The following is a 14,503-nucleotide window of genomic DNA, read 5'->3' as shown; positions in this document are numbered from 1 at the left end:
TGCATACATAGGCATCAACTGCTATTGATGCTGCATCTTATTACTAGTGGTCATGGAATCCTAAGTTCTAGCTGAGAAAAACAAGTATCAACTGCTATTGATGCTGCATCTTATTACTAGTGGTCATGGAATCCTAAGTTCTAGCTGAGAAAAACAACCAACTGGTTACATTCCGGATCTGTATTTGATGCTGCATCTTATTACTAGTGGTCATGGAATACTTTCCGGCTCCGTATTTGGAAATAAACTTACTACATACATAAGCACCAAATTACTAAAGCCAAAAAGTAACCACTGTCTCTCTCATAAACTTACTGCATACATAAACATCAACTGCTATTGATGCTGCATCTTATTAGTAGTGGTCATGGAATCCTAAGTTCTGGCTGAGAAAAACAACCAACTAGGCTATATTCCGGCTCTGCTACAGGTGCATGTTTCGCAGGCACAATTCTCTCCACATTTACAGAAGGACTTCCCACTAGCAGTCTCGTCAATCTTTGAACAGTTACACGGATTGCAGCTGCAGTGTTCTCCACACTTGCAATATGCATGTCCCCCACTGCAAAATCCAAATCCAAAATCAGGTTTCAAGAAAATACATAAATTTAAATATTAAAATGTCTAATCTTATTTGATCTTATTAAACACTTTAAATGCCACTCCAAATAAATTTAAATATTAAAATGCCTAATATTATTGATCTTATTAAAGACTTCAAATGCCGCTCCAAATTTTCCTCTGTTGCTGGGAGCTCAAATGTACCTTGTTTGGTCGGATGGAGGCGCAATACTCACAACTCCACACCTAAATAGGCATGTCAGAATTATATGCATCACGTTAGTAATCTGTTTAACAATATATTTTAAAATCAACAATACTAATCTATTTAACAATATATGAAAATCAACCATACATATGCAATTCGATCATGATTTTACGATTGATAGTGATCATGTAATTGGAGGATATATACATCGTTATGATACATCGACGATTGAATGGTTCATATGCAATTGGATCAGGATTTTACGATTGATACGTGGTCATGTAACTAGATCATATATGCATCGGTATGATACATCGGCAATTGGATGGTTCGTTTTGTACATTGCCACCACTAAAGACATGGAGACACATACAATGCATCGAAACCCGAAAGGTAGATTGGAACAGACAAATCCCCACAGCACAAAACCCAAAGCCAGTTTCCAAAATGGACACTGGATACATGAACACCCTCGATGCACATTGAAAACTCACAATGCGAGAATCTGTTTATAGGAAACTCCCTACAAAACCCAAAGCCACTTCCCAAACGGGAAAGTGGATACATAGACACCCACAAAGCAAGCCCACAGCCAGCTTCCAAAATGAAAAATTGAAACAGGAAATTCACACAAAGCCCAAAGCCAGCTTCCAAAACGGAAAAGTGGCACAAAACCCAAAGCCAGCTTCCAATGGCAGAGAGTGGATAAATAATACTACACATGAACTAACACAGATGCACACAGCTGGCCAGAATCCAACTTCCAAATTGGAATAGTGGGATGAATACAGGTTTACACAAAAACCCAAAGCCAGTTTACAATGCACATGGAAACCAGTAACGAAGATCGACAAATCTCCTAAAACAAAACTCCCCTTCCTAAAATGAAGTGTGGATATATATATATATACCCACAAAGCCCAAAGCCAGCTTTCAAATTGGAAGAGTGGATACATACAATACTACATGAACTACCGAAGCCCAATACTACACGAACTACTTGGAAGAGTGGATAAATACAATACTACATGTTCCAGGAAGAGTGGATAATACAATGCTACATGAACTACCGCACCGAAGCCCAAAGCCAGCTTCCAAATTAGACCTACAATACTACATGAACTACTGAAGCCTAAAGCCAGCTTCCAAATAAGCAGAATGGATGCATTCATATACACTTCCCATGTCCACAAAGCACACTATCAACCTCCAAATAGTGGATACATACAACGAACTACCCAGATCAACAGAGCCCAAATCCAGCTTCCGAATAGAAAAAGTGAATGCATACAGTATTCACATGGCTTAAAGGTATCCACACGGATTGAGCCAGTACAATGAACTACCCATATCCACATACCCCAAAGCCAGTACCCATATCCACAGAGCCCAACGCCAGCTAATACAAAAAGTGAATGCATACAGTATCCACATGGCTTAAAGTGAATACATACAGGACCCAAATGAACTTTCCATAATCCAGAGTTGATACATACAATAATACATAATACCATTAAAGCACACTATCATCTGTAGACGTTATTAGTGCCACCTCTACTGATGTCACTATCTCCTGTAGATAGGCTACCTTATGGATATGATTAAAAAAAGTGTATGGAGATGAGACTATCTTCAGAATTGGATAGACTACATTTCTGAATTTGACTTTTCGTATAAACTAGACTACCTTTCTGGATTCTATCCTTTCTGGATTTGACTTCTAGGAATTTGAAGCTGAGCATCAATTTGAATTTGAACCCGTGAATCTCAACTCCTAAAAAGGGAAGAAAGGAAAGAGACAGTGAACGTGACCACCTCAAAGGAAACCTGTGACTGTGACCTAAAAGAAAAGACTGTGCCCGTGAGCTCCTTAAAAGGAAAGCGACTGAACCCTGAATTTGAACCTGTGAATTATGGATTTGGTAAGGTGGGACAAGAGACCCTGCTGGATAAGATGGAGCCTTCTGAATTTGATTGCAATGCAAAGTGTATAGCAAAGAGTTCATGAGTTCATGTATCTGTTTGAACCGTATAGAGATATGATAGCAATATGATTGGAAAAGCCTACGGAGGTGGATAGGGGTCTATTTGATAGAAAAAAGAGTTCATGGATCTGATTGCAAAAGTCTAAGTCTATAGAGATATACTTCAAAAGTTTAGGAGTCTATTTGATAGCAAAGAGGGTTCATGCATCCGATTGCACTATCCTGCAAAAGTCTATAGAGATATCCAAAAGTCTAGCCTACTTGATAGCAAAGAGGGTTCATGGATCTGATTACCTTTCTGATTTTGATCCTAAACCTCCATTTGAATCCGAACATTTGAATCTAAACTCTTCCTAAAAGGGGAAACGAAGGCCTTTTAAGGAAGGAAAGAGACTAATGAAGGAAGGAAAGAGACTAAGGACTGTGACCTCCTCACCTGAAACCTGTGAGTGTGAACTAAAAAGACTTTAATTAGGAGACTGAACCTAAATTTGAAACTGTGAATTCAGAAACCTAAACCTCAATTTGAATCCGAACATGTGAATGTAAACTCATCAATTAAGGCCTTTAAAGGAAGGAAGGAAAGAGACTATGAACGTGACCTCCTCACCAGAAACCTGTGAGTGTGAGTGTGAACTAAAGAGACTTTAATTGTGAGTGTGAACTAGAAAGACTTTAAATTGTGAGTGTGAACTAGAAAGAGACTAATGAACATGACCTCCTCACAGGAAACCTAAATGTACTAAAAAGAAACCTGTGAGTGTGAACCAAAAAGACTTTAATTAGGAGACTGAACCTAAATTTGAAACTGCGAATTTAGACACCGAAACCTCAATTTGAATCCGAGCATGTGAATATAAACTCTTCCTAAAAGATGAAAGTAAGGCCTTTTGCCTTTTAAGGAAGCAAGGAAAGGAGACTATGAACGTGACCTCCTCAGCGGAAACCTGTGAGTGTGAATTAGGAGACTGAACCTAAATTTGAAACTGTGAATTTGGAAACCTAAAACATGTGAATCTAAACTCTTCCTAAAAGAGGAAGGAAGGAAAGGAAGGCCTTTTACTGTGAATTTAGAAACCTAAACCTCAATTTCAATCCGAACATGTGAATCTAAACTCTTCCTAAAAAGAGGAAGGAAGGAAAGGAAGGCCTTTTAAGGAAGGAAGGAAAGAGACTATGAACATGACCTCCTCACCGGAAACGTGTGGGTGTGAACTAAAGTGACTTTAATTAGGAGACTGAACCTAAATTTGAAACTGTGAACTCCTAAGAAGAGAGGCTCACTGAACCTAAATTTGAAACTGTGAACTCCTAAGAAGAGAGGCTCACCTGTCCAAATCCAAGGAGGAAACTAGGAAACTGAGTTCCTTCCTAGGAAACAAGTGGCATTTTCTTGGACTTAACCTGAATTTGAATTTGATCTGTGAACTCTAAGGAGGAAACTAGGAAACTGAGTTCCTTCCTAGGAAACAAGTGGCATTTTCTTGGACTTAACCTGAATTTGAATTTGATCTGTGAACTCTTGAAGTAGCATTTTATTGGACTGAAGAAAGAATTTGAATCTGATTTGTAAACTCTTAAAATTCACCTTCCCAAAAGGAAGGAAACTAGACCTGGAAAAAAAAAGAAACCAGCCCTAAATTCGAATCTGTGAACTCCTAAAAGAAGGAACTCTCTTGAAAGAGAGTAAGAGTGAAAGACAGAAGGAACTCTCTTGAAAGAGAGTAAGAGTGACCTGTCTTTCAGGTATTACTCTTAAAGAAAGAATAGTGACCTGAGGAAAAAAAAGAATAGTGACCTGTCTTTCAGGTATTACTCTTAAAAAAAGAATAGTGACCTGTCCTTCCGGTCTTAGGCTGAACATGAATTTGAACCTAGAACCAGCCCTAAATTCGAATCTGTGTACTCCTAAAAGAAGGAACTCTATTGAAAGAGGTAAGAGTGACCTGTCTTTCAGGTATTACTCTTAAAAAAAGGAATAGTGACTTGTCCTTCAGGTTTTAGAAGGGAACCTGAATCTGAACCTAGAATTTGAATCCGATCTGTTGAAATCTTAAAAGGAGGTGACCTCCGAAAAGTAGAGACTGGACCTGAATTTGAACCGAACCTAGGAACCCTTAAAAAAGGTAGAGTGATCTATCCAAATTAAAAGTTAATTTTGCCTATTGGAGGAGGAAACTGGTAAAAACTGACTTCTTTCCTAAAAAGGACCTGAATTTCTTTGGACTGGACCTAATTAGATTAATTTGACCTATTAGAGGAGGAAATTGGGAAACTGACTCGAATTTGAATCCGATTCGTTGAAACTCTTAAAAAGGCGGTGACCTCCCAAAAGGAAAGAGACTGGACCTGAATTTGATTCAAGGAACCCTTAAAAGAAGTGAGAATTTGATCCTACGAACCCTTAAAAGAAGGGAGAACCTTAAAAGAAGGAAGAATTTGATCCTATGATCCCTTAAAAGAAGGGAGAGAAAAGAAGGGAGAGTAATCTATCGAAGGAACCCTTAAAAAAAGGGAGAGTGATCTATCCAAATTAATCAGACTAATTTGGCTTATTGGAGGAGGAAATTGGGAAATTGACTTCTTTCAGAAAGAATTTCTTTGGATTGGACCTAATTAGATTAATTTTACCTATTAAAGGAGGAAACTGGGAAACGGACTCTTTCCTAAAAAGAAGCTGAGTTCCTTTGGACTGGATCTGAATTTAAACTCGTAACTCTGAAAAGGAGGGAGACTGATCTCTCCAAATTTTAAACTGGGAAACTCATTATCCAAATTGACTCATCCAAGGAGAGAACTAGGAACTACTCCCAACTTTTTAGGATAGAATATAACTCGCCTTTTAAATTGAACCTGACTCAAACTGAATTTGAACCCGCGACATAGACTAGCCTGTCCAAACCGTCCACATTTACCTATCCAAAGAGGAAACTAACTTCCTAGGACATAACTGACCTTAGTTTCAGCCTTTAAAATCTAGAAACCGACTTCCGAGAACCACTTCAAACTAGGAAAGAAACAGACTTCCAAAAACCATTTCCTAGGAAGTAACTGACCTTAGTTTTAGCCTTTAAAATCTAGAAACCGACTTCCGAGAACCACTTCAAACTAGGAAAGAAACAGACTTCCAAAAACCATTTCCTAGGAAGTAACTGACCTCTTGGTCTTAGACTTCTAGGAAAGAAACAGACTTCCAAAAACCATTTCCTAGGAAGTAACTGACCTCTTAGCCTTAGACTTCCGAGACCTCTGAAATCTTAGTCTTAGGAGGAAACTAGGAAACTAACCTCCCAGGACATAACTGACCTTAGTTTTACCCTCTAAAGACTAAACACCGACTTCCGAGAACCACTTCAAACTAGGGAAAGAAACAGACTTCAAGAACCATTTCGTAGGAAGTAACTGACCTCTTAGTCTGAAGACTTCTGAGACCTCTGAAATCTTAGTGTCAGACCTCTGAGACCTCTGAAATCTTAGTGTTCGACCTCTGAAATCTTAGTGTTAGACTCTGAGACCTCTGAAATCTTAGTGTTCGACCTCTGAGACCTCTGAAAACGAGGAAGTCAAACAACTAGAAAACTGGCTCCCTGAGACCTCTGAAAATTCCGGCATGATTTATGCGGTAATTTTTAAAAATCCAAAATCCAGGTTACAAAGTAACTTGTGGAAATTCCTGCCTAAATCTTTGTGGAAAAAACGGCATGATTTATCCAGGTTACAGCGTTTCAAGATTGCGGTTGACGACGAGCTTAATCCATTTCGGCCGTAAAAACAATTTAAACGAGTTTCACTCAAAGTGAAGATTATAGAAGCAACAGATTCTTACACTTAACGGTCTTAACCGTTAAGAAAATTCAAAAGCAACAATAATATTCTGATCCTTTAAAAAGAATTCAAAAGCAACAATAAAATTCTAAACCTCTAAAAAGAATTCAAATGCAACGATAAAATCCGGCAAATTACACTGAAAGAAAAGCCAATACATAAATGGAAACCACAAACAATGGAATCCTTCCTAAGTCTAAGAACTGTGAAACAAACAGTAAAGTAAAAGAATGTGTCACCATACTTGCAGTCGACGCAAGCGCAAGTTTCTCCGCACCCACACTGAGGGCTGCGTGTGCTTGACATCTTGGATTATCTTCTTGTTCTGCAAATGATTTTTCCTAGTCCTCTTCTTGCTGGATCTCTGATTAAAATGCTGCTGCTTCACAGTAATTATTTATCGGTCTTCAATGGCAAAATGAAGTCAGACGTATCACGAGTTAAACCAAAGGCATTGTGTGTGTATATATAGAAGTGATGGGCGTTGTTGATTTGCTTGTGAGGGTCTGCATGGAGGTAACGTGTCTAGAACAGCGGTGCACTATCTGATGACAGAGAGTCGTATTGATGTGTCTATATTTTTCTGGAAGAAAGAAAGGGCTATGGATTGCTTTATCAGCAGGCTTTTCGTTGATGACACGCAGGATTATTCAGAATCAAGAAGAATGGGTAAGGACTGCTTTAGGGCACACGATACTCGTGATGTGTCTAGATTTTGGGCACTTGGAATTATATATAGATATACACACGTGTATGGGTTTAGTGGTTTTCCATAGTCGGTGGTCGGATGATAACTGATAATATATGTATGGCACACGATAGTCGTGATGTGTCTAGTGGTTTTCCATAGTCGGTGGTCGGATGATAACTGATATAGATATATATGTATGGCACACGATAGTCGTGATGTGTCTAGATTTTGGGCACTTCGGATTATATATATATACACACACGTGTATGGGTTTAGTGGTTTTCCATAGCCGGTGGTCGGATGATAACTGATATATATATATATATACGTTTTAGTGGTTTTCCATAGTCGGTGGAGTCGGTGTGTTATCGGTCTTTGCCCCTTCATGTTTTGATTTGATAACTGGTTGGTCACATAGTTATCAGACTCTCATAGTCAATATTTTGATTTGATAATGGGTCACTAGCATAGTCGGTTGCCATGGGCATATAAAACCAGTAAGTAATAATCAATTATTTGGTATTATATATATATATTTTTGGAAATTTGTAAATACATTTTTGATTTATAAGTAGAATTTCGGCGTAAATTACATAAAAAGAGACATTTGTCGACGTGTTTGAATCAACCAGTGTGGTTCATCGTGAGGACAAGTTGAAGAAACAAATCCAGCTATGCATGCTAAATAGTCTGAGCAGAGCTTCCAATGGCTATCTTGATCAACAACTATTTTTGACTCCAGGCCTAAAAAGTCAAAAAGATCAATTACTGGAAGTTAAAGAAATAATTATATATGCTAATCCTGTTAATAGTTTAATAAAATTGGTTAGAAAGGACTGATATATATATATATATATATATATATATATATATATATATATATATATATATGATGATGATGATGATGGTTAACGTCCACTGAGACCAAATTGGTCTATGGGACCTATAACTTTCTTAGTTTTTAATTATCTGGCTCCTCGTCTTTCTTGGTGAGATTGGTGTTGTAGCTTTCTTTTTTTTCTCTACGGTCTTCCAACTTCTTTTATCTTGCATCCCCTTCATCTCTTCTGGTTCTTGGGACATTGGTGTTTTAGCTTCACAATCTATTGTGTTCGTCTTTTTGAAGATAGTCGGAGAAGAAGTTTGATCTAGGAGATCTGCTTCGCTGTTAAATGAAGACTTATTTTGTGCGGTCGAATCCTCATAATTGTTGATTTGTTGGGCGGGGCTTTCTCCCTGCCTGTCTTGAGAGTTGTTTCTTTCCTGCCCGATTTCTTATGATTCAGAGTTTTCTCCAGAGTATTCTTCTTTGATGACAGTGTAGTGTTCTTTTTGTGCTCCTTCCCACCATGTAGATCTGTGGTGGTTGTTTCTAGTAGAATTTTTCTAGGAGGCTTTTGGGCAATTTTTGACTAGATGCCTTGTCTCAAAGCAGGATCGACATCTGAAGAGGACACTTTCGTAATCGAGTTTCTGGTTCCATACATAGTCTTTACTTGTTAGGTTTATTTCAGCTGGAAATCCGGCGCTAAAATCCATTTCCACACAGATGCGTGCATAGGTGGTTCTTGCATATTCCTCTGTTTCTGGGCACATGCAGTATATATATAATAAATAATTATATATGTTAATTCTGTTAATAGTTAAATAAGAATTGGTTAGATTAAGGCCCATATATATATATATATATATTATTTATACAAGTATAAAATATAATTATATGTGAGACAATTCTAGTATTTTATTAGAGAAAATATTTATAAAAATAATACAAGATATTAAAATTAAAATTATTGATATTAAAATTATTTTTTCATGTGTAATAATCAACTATTTGGTATTATATATATATATACTTTTCGAAAATTGTAAATACATTTTTTTGATATTAAAAATATTTTTTCATGTGTTTTTTTAAACATGTTTGTTTAAGATTTTTTATTTCAACTAAAATGGATGAAGATTTGTTGACTATTTTTATTTTTTTAATTGAGGGTCTAGATTGATTCTCAATTCCAATTTTCATAAGTTCTTCCATGACAAGTTTTTCATTATTATCTATAACATTCATTAATATATAACCACATTTTATTTAGCAAAATAGTTCATTACTTTTAATAAATTTAAAAAATTAAATTAGTCAAGTGGCTCCCCACCCACCAATTTATTAGGGATTTGAGATTATTCCAATTCTAATAAGTTCATCCATGATAAATTCCTTGTTATTATCTATAACATTAGTTTATAATTCTTTTTTTTCTTTTTAAGTTAAAGTTGACCCATAATCTTTTTATAGATAGTTAATTTGGTAAATGTGTGTATTGGTAAGGCATTATTCGTGTTGCAATAGTTTTTTTGTTATATTTATGGAGATGTAATGTGGTTGTACTAATTTTATTCATGCGGATTTAATAGTGAATGAACACATTTCTTAGCCATAAGTTATTCTCACATAGTTATGATTGACACATGTTGGTAAACATGGATAGGCAAGAATCCTTAATAAACATTGAAAACTTTAAAAATCATAAAAACTAACTATATTTTACATTATTATTATTATTATTATCATTAATTATGGAAAAATATTAATGCATAAAAATGAAACAAGATTAATAGCCATAGAGATTTACGCCCCACTTAATTATAGATTGTAAATGGGCTTTGTTATAACATGATGGCTTGCCAATATCATGAATTATCAATACCACATGCCCAAAAAACCAAAACTCATTTCATATTACACTTATTTATATGACATTTTTTTAATTAATCAATTTAATTAAAAAAATAAAATTGACATAACTACTTTAAATCTTAACCTTTGATTCGTGTATACTATGATGAATATTATAAAATAATTTGTGGAGGTTAAATCTAACCATTCACTTAATAATTATTCATAATTAAATTAAAATTCTAAAAACTTATTCCCAAATAAACATATGAACAATAAATATTTTGATTTTCCATATAAATAGTGCCTGATTTTTTTTAGTCATAAATTACAATAAAATAAAATAAAAATATAAACTAAAGGTGTTATAAAAAAGATTATAAAGAAATTTGATTTGATGACATAGATAAGAGGAATTTGATTTAGCCAAAAAAATTATATTTATATATATATATATATATATATTTGAAATTACATAAAAATACATAATGTTTTTAAAAAAATGCATATAGGTATAACATGCGAATATAATTGAGACATCAAATCTCAATAAGAGTTGCTGAGAACATTTATTAAGGATGAAGGCTAGGTCTAAATAAGAACTTAAACACGAACATACATCTTAATTACATTATCCATTATGTCTAAATATACTAACTAAGTATTATCAAGTAATTTAATTGCATAAATTTTATGACATTTAATTATTGACATGTAAAGATAAACTTATGAAATCCAAATATTGTAGGTACAAAGTTGGTTTTTTAATCACTCAAAATTCTAAAAGTTATCTAAAATGCAAACTTGAAAATATAAATAAAGATGATTCACAATTAATTTGTAATAAAAGTCATCTGGAAACTATTTATTAATTTTTCCATGAAAGTCATTTTGAGTTATTTACCATTTTGATTTATGATTATAGGAAGTCGGATTACAAATATATTTGTACAAATATTGTCTATAACATATATTAGGTCTACAATGGTTGAATTTATAGTCCATTAAAGAAACTTTTATATGACAATCCCCCAACTATTATATGAGCAATAATGCCAATTCAAAGTTCAAGAAAATGAAAAAAAATTAGTAATTCTTCTAAGTACACAACTAAACCAACACAAGATTAAAGTCAAGCTTTCAATCAAAATTTACTAAAGTTATGGGAGTGGAAAAGCAAGTTAGTGTTTTATATCTAATTCAATGATTTGAAGGAATTATGTAACAATTCTTATTTAATGTCATGTCCCCAATAAATAAATTTTACTAGATAAATTCACAATTTTGCAATTTTGGCCATTGATGCAAATTTTGGCACTTAGACTTAGGAGAAAGGGGTTAAGAGATAAAAAATTAATTTTTCAAAAAGAAGGGAGAACCCACTTAGGAGAAAATGAAAATTAAAAATCTAGTGAGTAGTGGAGGGCATCCAAAAAGGGGGAAATCAAACCCTTAGGATAAATTTGACCCATAAAGAAGAAAAGGCTCAAGGAGTTCAAATTAGTGGGACCTACATGGGAAGAAGGGGCAACAACTATAAAGGGAAGAAAGCAATCTCATTTTGGGGTATTTGTTTGTGCATCTAATATTGAGAGTTTTCTTGTGATGTTTATCCAAGTCAACTGGTGCTATTGAGCACAGGGATTTCCATGGAGATTCCCAACTCTCTTTTAGTGGACCAAGAGTGCGACCCTAAGAGAGAATTTCAAAGCTTAATGGAGAGGAGAATGTTGGAGTTCGTGGGCTTGTTTAGTTGTTCCATCAGCCAGTTCGAGCTTCCAGGAGGACATAATAGAGGAATTCGTACCATTGAGTTGAGCAGTCATTAGAGAAATTTTGAGGTCTAAAATGGGTCTCAAAACAAAATTGTACAACTAGAATCAACTTTCTAAGAACCAATAGGATTCAAGATAATGATGTCAACCATGGGGGATGATTCACCATTTTTGGAGTAAAAAAAAAAAATTACTTTTTCAACTTATATTTTCAACAAGTATCTCTTTACAATTTTATTCAAATTTCGAGAAGGAGCACTCGTTGGATGAAAAAATTAATTCTTCATCCAAGGAGTACCCATGTGGCATACTTTCGATGGACTTTGCTACATGAAAAATGAGAAATACATGAAAAACGTGATTGCAATCATGTTTTTTTATGTATTTCTCATTTTTTGTGTAACAGGGTCCATTGAAAATATGCAACATGGGTATTCCTTGGATGAAGAATTAAATTATGCATCCAACAAGTGCTCCTACTCAAAATTTGAATAAAAAATTAAGGAGATAAGTTGAAAATACAAGTTGAAAAGTAGTTTTTTTCTTTTTTCCCTCTAAAATTTGATGATGTACTCTAATCTTATTTTATTATTTTCACTAATTTTTTTATAATATTCCTTAAGAGGCACATATAAGACCTCAAAATTTCTCCAATTCAAAGGGAATTTTAACTAGAGAATTTAGAGGAAAATTCCTTGAGGGTGAACGAAATTTTGTGGAGAGTTGCAGAGCTGGAAATTGTTGCTACAAGGAGAGCCAAATTTGTCCATTCTAGGGCCTGTGTAGTAGCTTCCTGGGCAGAAATTCATGGGTCAGAATTGTAGCAAGGAAAGGCTAGTTTGAGCATGGATTTTGGCCACAATTTCCAGGAAGACATTCCATAAATTTTCTAGCTATTTGGAGGGAGAAATCAGAGGCAAATCAGCAGTTGTGCTACAGGTGGGACACAAAACTAGTGAAGGAGGTTGTACACAGGGGCGTCACTGAGGGAGAAATATGATACCACGTGGGTTCATATTGGGGGATATATATTGAAGAAAAAATGACACAATATATTGAGCATATAATAGGGGGTAAAGGGTTTTAATATTGGTAGGTATAAAAAATGGTGCTCAAAGTTAATGAAAAATATAAAGGGGTAGAAAAAATGCTAATGAAAAAATGGAAACCTACAATATCTAGTGAAAGTAGGGGTTTTTTAAATTGAGAAGGTGTATTGGGTTTGTATGGTGGGGGGTAAAATAATGTGATTTTAGAGGTATTTTCCAATATATAGTCAAATTAAGGGTATTGTTTAGTATTCCATGAACGCACGTGCTACGTTAGAGTTTCATTGAGTGAAGCCCCCTTGAGGTTGTAGCACCAAATGGTTGGAATCAACCGGAAACATTTCTGGGTTTTTTTGGTCTGCTATCAAGGAGCTTGCTCCTAATTTTGCAGTTTTTTTTGTGAAGTTTAGAGGCCTCAAATCGCAGGTTGCCTCCAACAGTAGTTGCATGAAAATTTCCGAGTTGAATGTACAACCCGAGGAAACCATTTTGGGAGGAGTAACTCACCTATTATCACCTGGGTATTTGCTTTCTTATTTTAGAAAGCCGAGGTGAACACTTTCCATACCATTTATTCTCAAATTTTCTTATATGGTTGACCAATAAAATGACTCAAATTCAATATTTTGACCCAATGGTGTCTAATTTGTAATTGCATGTGATGTGTTTCAGATTTTTGCATCTTAAGTTGTGTTGTAGCTAGTTCATGTCTTTGGTATTTCCCTGTAATTTTTTAGTTGGAACATTACAGTGGTATCAAATCATGTTCTTGGCCAGCTGAGGGCATGGGAACAGGTGATAAAAGGGCCATTTAGTGGAGTAGTATATATACCTAGAGGCAGAGGCAAAGGAAGAGGAAGGGGTTGTGGTAGAGGAGATGAGCCCGACCATTTCTCAAAAACAGAGCTTGACAACACCAAATATTTCATGGGGGATCGTGGTGGTGATGAGCAACCTTGGTAGGGTGGGTGTGACCCACTATTGGAGGAGGTAGTGAGAATGAACCAATAAATGATGACGATGATGACGCAAATGATGGAGCTCCAGTCGCAGAACACGCATGGGGGAACCCAGGGAGGAACTAATGGGGGAGAGGGAGGCTCACGTGCAAGGGAAGAGATCCAAGCACACCCTCACACAACCCATCAGATCATACACACATATGGCTTGACCCACAGGCCCATTATGCCACGCTTCACTAAGGAGCCAGACCGTGAGAGAGAGGTTGATGCGTTCACGGAGCTGATCAGATCATTTACTGACATGATTGATGACTATGAGTCTTTAGATCCCAGGATTAGAAGGACCCTCTCTTTTGCAAATTATTGACATCTGAAGGATAAATTTAGAGGAGCTGGGACCCCTTCCTGGGGAGGGAAGTAGTGTCAGAGTTGGGAAAACCAAAGGGTGGCAGGGAAGGTGACCCTACCTAACTATGATGGATTAGATAGGAGTTCGGTGAGAGTTTTGGTTTAGAAATTGGATACATATTTCACCCTGAAGTCAATGAGGGGGACAAATGCCATAAGATTCACCACACTACATCTGGAGGGTGATGCACTGGAGTGGTGGTACCACGGGCTGGTCACACTTGGGCATGCCTCCATTGCTTCTTACACCGACTTCACTCACAGGTTGGTGTAGAGATTTGACTGGAAAGATCAGGAGTTGCACTTTATGGAGATGGCTAACTTGAAGTAGTCAGGCAGCACAAAGGCCTTCATAGCATAGT

The 14,503-nt window shown here is 35.9% G+C and overlaps 1 long non-coding RNA gene across 1 annotated transcript; it reads right to left on the bottom strand.

The window, feature by feature from the left end:
- Window positions 1-311: 311 nt before the first annotated feature.
- On the bottom strand, window positions 312-7,123 carry LOC149196434 (uncharacterized). Its single transcript, XR_016254671.1, has 3 exons — window positions 6,824-7,123; window positions 766-807; window positions 312-562 (listed from the first exon to the last, which is right to left on the bottom strand). It is a non-coding gene; the product is annotated as an uncharacterized LOC149196434 (long non-coding RNA).
- Between the last annotated feature and the right edge of the window lie 7,380 nt (window positions 7,124-14,503).

The sequence above is a fragment of the Pinus tabuliformis genome, chromosome 2_2, assembly GCF_031772625.1.
Source record: "Pinus tabuliformis cultivar Carrire ecotype Pingquan chromosome 2_2, CPIR1, whole genome shotgun sequence".
NCBI lineage: Eukaryota > Viridiplantae > Streptophyta > Pinopsida > Pinales > Pinaceae > Pinus > Pinus tabuliformis.
This window is presented reverse-complemented; position numbering and strand designations above follow the sequence as displayed.